This window comes from Aegilops tauschii, chromosome 4 (assembly GCF_002575655.3).
Source record: "Aegilops tauschii subsp. strangulata cultivar AL8/78 chromosome 4, Aet v6.0, whole genome shotgun sequence".
In the NCBI taxonomy this organism is placed as follows: domain Eukaryota; kingdom Viridiplantae; phylum Streptophyta; class Magnoliopsida; order Poales; family Poaceae; genus Aegilops; species Aegilops tauschii.
Genome location: NC_053038.3, coordinates 156,609,373 through 156,615,372, shown reverse-complemented (window position 1 = coordinate 156,615,372; position 6,000 = coordinate 156,609,373).

Here is a 6,000-nt window from a genome sequence, read left to right as displayed (position 1 = left end):
GATAGAGATTACCCGACCGGCAGCAGGGTGCATGTTTCAGGTCCCGAGTGTTTCAGCAGAGCCATCAGAGTTGCACTGATTCCTCCCAACTTCAGGTTGGCGACTGGAGTCAGCAAGTTCACTGGTGAGTCCAAGCCTGACACTTGGCTTGAGGACTACCGAGTGGCTGTGCAGATTGGTGGTGGCAATGATGAAGTGGCCATGAAGCACCTTCCTCTGATGTTAGAGGGCTCGGCCAGAGCGTGGTTGAATCAGTTAGCACCTGGCAGTATTTATAGCTGGGAAGAGCTTGCCCGAGTGTTTGTCAGAACATTTGAAGGTACATGCAAACGGCCAGCAGGGCTAACAGAGCTACAGTCTTGTGTGCAGAAGTCGAATGAAACTTTGAGAGATTATATCCAGAGATGGACCACGTTGCACCACACGGTGGAGAATGTGTCTGATCACTAAGCAGTTTGTGCCTTCAAGGAAGGCGTCAAGTATCGAGAATTGAATCTGAAGTTCGGTCGGACCGGAGATATGTCTCTGAGTCGAATGATGGAAATTGCCACCAAGTATGCTAATGGTGAAGAGGAGGATCGGCTCCGGAGTGGCAAGCACAAAACATTCGCCCACGAAACTAGGGGAGGGAACTCCAGCCGGAAGCAGAAGCGCAAAGCCGAGTCAGCTGCTCCCGGAGAAGCCTTAGCCGTGACTCAAGGAAAGTTCAAGGGGGAGCCCAAAGGGCCATGGAACCCCAAGAAAGTAAAAGATCAAGATGGAAATGATGTGTTGGATTTACCATGCCACATTCACACCAAAAAAGATGAGGAGGGTAATCTCATTTACCCAAAACATACCACTCGACAATGTCGGCTCCTAATCCAGCAGTTCCGAGAAAACAACCCAAAGAAAAGGAAAAAGAATCGGACAAAGTTGAGGATAAGGAAGAGGACGATGATGGTTACCCCCACGTCAATTCCACTCTCATGATTTTTGCTGATGTTGAGAGCAAGAGTCGACTGAAAGTCATCAACAGAGAAGTGAACATGGTCGCTCCGGCGACGCCCAGTTATTTGAAGTGGTCTCAGACTGCCATTACATTCGACCAGTCTGATCACCCGACACACATAGCCACCCTTGGGAGGCAAGCGTTGGTGGTCGACCCAGTCGTCGAAGGCACTCGGTTGACTAAGGTTCTGATGGATGGTGGCAGTGGCCTTAATATACTGTATGCGGAGACCTTGAAAGGAATGGGCATTCCGATGTCCAGACTCAGTGAAAGCAATATGAGTTTCCATGGAGTTATACCTGGCAAGAAGGCTGAGTCACTCGGCCAGATCACCCTCGATGTGGTTTTCAGTGATTCCAAGAATTACCGCAAAGAAAAGTTGACGTTTAAAGTCGTCGATTTCCAGAGTGCTTATCATGCTATTCTGGGCAGGCCGGCTTATGCATGTTTTATGGCTCGACCATGCTACGTGTACCTCAAATTGAAGATGCCTGGTCCTAAAGGAGTGATCACTATCACTGGCAATCGGAAGAAGGCAGAAGAGTGCTTCTAGAAGGGCTCAAAGATCGCCGATGCGCAAATGGCAGTAATGGAATTGCAGGAGTATCAAAAAAATGCAGATCCGAGTGATTTGTTGCAAGCTAAGAAGCCTGCCACGGATTTAGCATTTCGTCGTCTGGTGAAACGAAGCCGATTCATATTCACCCGACCGATCCCAATGCTGCTCCGACTCACATTTCGACAACACTCGACTCCAAATAGGAAGAAGCGCTCATCCAGTTCCTCCGTGAGAACTGGGACATCTTTGCATGGAAACCTTCTGACATGTCGGGTGTTCCCAGGGGGCTGGCTGAGCACTGTTTGCGAGTCGACCCAAAAGTGAAACCAGTTAAAGAACATCTTCGACGGTCCGCCGTACAGAAGAGAAAAGCAATCGGTGAAGAAGTGGCTCGGCTCCTAGCAGCTGAGTTTATCCGAGAGATTTACCACTCCGAGTGGCTAGCCAATGTTGTCATGGTCCCCAAGAAGGACGACTCACTTCACATGTGCATTGACTTCAAGCATATCAATCGGGCCTGCCCGAAAGATCACTTTCCTCTCCCCCGCATCGACCAAATAGTCGACTCGACTGCGGGGTGTGAGCGCTTGTCCTTTTTGGACGCTTATTCTGGGTATCATCAGATCCGACTGTACGGACCCGATGAGATAAAAATAGCTTTCATCACCCCATTTTGTTGCTTCTGTTATGTCACCATGCCATTCGGCTTGAAGAACGCTGGAGCCACATTATGAGGATGATTCAGAAGTGTTTACTCACTCAAATCAGTTGGAATGTGGAAGCATACATGGATGACATTGTCGTCAAGTCACGTAAAGGTTCCGACCTGCTGGCTGACCTTGCTGAAACTTTTGCCAACCTCAGAAGGTATGATATCAAGCTTAATCCATCAAAGTGCACATTCGGAGTTCCGGGCGGAAAATTACTCGGTTTTCTTGTTTCCGAACGAGGGATCGACGCTAACCCAGAGAAAGTTGGTGCCATTCTCCGAATGAAACGCCCTGTGCGTGTGCACGATGTCCAGAAGCTTACAGGTTGTTTGGCCGCCTTAAGTAGATTCATTTCTCGCCTCAGTGAAAAGGCATTGCCTCTTTACCGACTGATGAAGAAGTCTGATAAGTTCGAGTGGACTCCTGAAGCTGATGCAGCATTTGCAGAGCTCAAAGCCCTGCTTTCCACCCAGCCGGTGCTTGCTGCCCCAATCAGCAAAGAGCCTTTACTGCTTTACATTGCAGCCACTGGACAAGTCGTCAGTACAGTACTTATAGTCGAGCGGGAAGAAGAAGGAAAAGCCTGTAATGTTCAGCGCCCAGTATATTATGTTTCTGAAGTTTTGACTCCATCAAAGCAAAGATATCCACATTATCCGAAGCTTGTTTATGGGATTTATATGACCATGAAGAAGGTTGCACATTATTTCTCTGACCACTCCATTACAGTCGTCAGCGACGCTCCATTATCAGAGATTTTGAACAACAGAGATGCAACTGGTCAAGTGGCAAAGTGGGCGATTGAACTCCTTCCCTTGGATATTAAGTTTGAGGCAAAGGAAGCTATCAAGTCCCAAGCAATAGCAGATTTCCTCGCCGAGTGGATCGAACAGCAACTGCCGACTCAAGTCCACTCGGAGCACTGGACCATGTTCTTTGATGGTTCCGGTGCTGGGGTGGTACTGGTATCCCCCCGAGGAGACAAGCTCAGATATGTTCTCCAGATTCACTCTGATTCCTCCAATAACGAAGCGGAATATGAAGCACTCTTATATGGGTTACGTATGGCCATCTCACTCGGTGTCCGTCGTCTCATGGTCTACGGCGACTCAGATTTGGTAGTCAATCAAGTGATGAAGGAGTGGGACGTCAGAAGCCCAGCTATGACTGGTTACTACAATGCGGTGAGGAAGTTGAAAAAGAAGTTTGAGGGTTAGAGCTCCATCATATACCCCGACTGAAAAATCAAGCAGCCGATGATTTGGCAAAGATAGGTTCCAAGAGGGAAGCCATTCCCAGCAACGTGTTTTTGGAACACATTCATACACCTTCAGTTCAAGAAGATCCTTTCCCTGAAGAGCCCCCGCAGCCTAAGAGTGCCACAGATCCGACTGAAGTCGAAGTCCCAGCCGTGGTCGACCTGATCATGGAGGTTTTGGTCATCACTCCCGACTGGACAGTGCCATACATTGCGTATATCCTTAGGAAGGAACTCCCAGAGGATGAAGAAGAGGCTCGACAGATCGTCCGTCGATCCAAAGCCTTTACTGTGATAAGAGGACAACTGTTCAGGGAAAGCGTAACCGGAGTCAGCCAGAAAGGCATAACACCAGAAGAAGGTCGGGTGATCCTCAACGACATCCACTCGGGGACCTGTGGTCACCATGCGTCCTCTCGGACCATTGTGGCCAAAGCATATCGAGCTGGATTTTATTGGCCACGAGCAAATAAAATGGCGAAAGATATAGTCGACAAATGTGAAGGCTGCCAGTTTTACTCCAATATGTCCCACAAGCCTGCGTCAGCTGAAGACTATTCCACTTGTCTGTCCCTTTGCTGTTTGGGGATTGGATATGGTTGGACCCCTGAGGACTGGTAGGAGCGGCTTCACTCATGTGCTTGTAGCAGTCGACAAGTTTACCAAATGGATTGAAGCCAAGCCTATCAATAATCTTGAAGCCAGTACTGCCGTCAGCTTCATCAGAGAATTAACATTCAGATATGGAGTTCCGCACAACATCATCACTAACAACGGGTCGAACTTCGATTCTGATGAGTTCAGAGCCTTCTGTGCTTCCCAAGGCACACGAGTCGACTATGCTTCAGTCGCCCACCCCCAGTCGAATGGACAACTAGAAAGAGCAAATGGCTTGATTCTCAAAGGACTGAAACCCCGACTGATGCGTGATCTCAAGCACGCAGCAGGCGCCTGGGTCGATGAACTTCCATTAGTTCTTTGGAGATTGAGGACAACTCCCAATCGGTCGACTGACCGAACTCCATTCTTCTTGGTTTATGGAGCTGAAGTTGTTCTACCGAGTGACTTGCTTCACAATGCACCCCGAGTCGAGCTCTTCTCTGAAGATAAAGCAGAACAGGCCCGGCAGGACGCAGTCGATCTCCTAGAGGAGGAAAGAGAGATGGCCTTAATCCGGTCGACCATTTATCAGCAAGACTTGCGTCGATTCCACGCCAGGAACGTGAGGGGCCGAGCCTTTCAAGAGGGAGACTTGGTTCTTCGAGTGGATCAACATAAACCACACAAGCTCGCCCCTACTTGGGAAGGTCCCTTCATTGTCACTAGAGTTCTCCACAATGGAGCATACCATCTTTACAATGTCGAGCATCATAAAGACGAGCCACGGGCTTGGAACGCGGAGCTGCTCCACCCCTTTTATACTTAAGTACTCATTCGGATGAGATGTAATAAGAAATACCTTTGTAGTTTGTTTATCAAAGACAAGAGCTTTACAGTCTTCCTAAATGGTTGTTGTTGCTTTTGTTTGCGTCTGAAATGCCCCAGTCGGTGACTTTGCCGCGAATCCGTTTCGCCCAAAGTTTGAAAAATCCTACCGAGTGGTGAGCAAGCCTCTCACTCGGGGGCTTAGCCGCGAATCCGCTTCGCCTAAGTTTGAAAAATCCTACCGAGTGACGAGCAAGCCTCTCACTGGGGGGCTTAGCTGCAGTCCAGTACTCACCTCAGTTTGAAAAATCCTACCGAGTGGTGAGCAACCCTCCCACTCGGGGGCTTAGCTGCAGTCCAGTACTCGCCTAAGTTTGAAAAATCCTACCGAGTGGTGAGCAACCCTCCCACTCGGGGGCTTAGCCGTGAATCTGTTTCGCCTAAGTTTGAAAAATCCTACCGAGTGATGAGCAAGCCTCTCACTCGGGGGCTTAGCTGCAGTCCAGTACTCGCCTAAGTTTGAAAAATCCTACCGAGTGATGAGCAAGCCTCTCACTCGTGGGCTTAGCTGCAGTCCAGTACTTGCCTAAGTTTGAAAAATCCTACCGAGTGGTGAGCAACCCTCCCACTCGGGGGCTTAGCTGCAGTCCAGTACTCGCCTAAGTTTGAAAAATCCTACCGAGTGGTGAGCAACCCTCCCACTCGGGGGCTTAGCTGCAGTCCAGTACTCGCCTAAGTTTGAAAAATCCTACCGAGTGGTGAGCAACCCTCCCACTCGGGGGCTTAGCTGCAGTCCAGTACTCGCCCAAGTTTGAAACCCATCCCTATCCGCAAGGACGACGAGGTGCAGGTCGACTGAAACCTTCTCCTTCGGAGCTGCGTCACAAGTACAACGTACGCTCCATCCCAATCTGCAAGGACCACGAGGTGCAGGTCGACTGAAACCTTCTCCTTCAGAGCTGCGCCACAAGTACAACGTGCGCTCCATCCCTATCCGCAAGGATGACGAGGTACAGGTCGGCTGAAACCTTCTCCTTCGGAGCTGCGCCACAAGTAC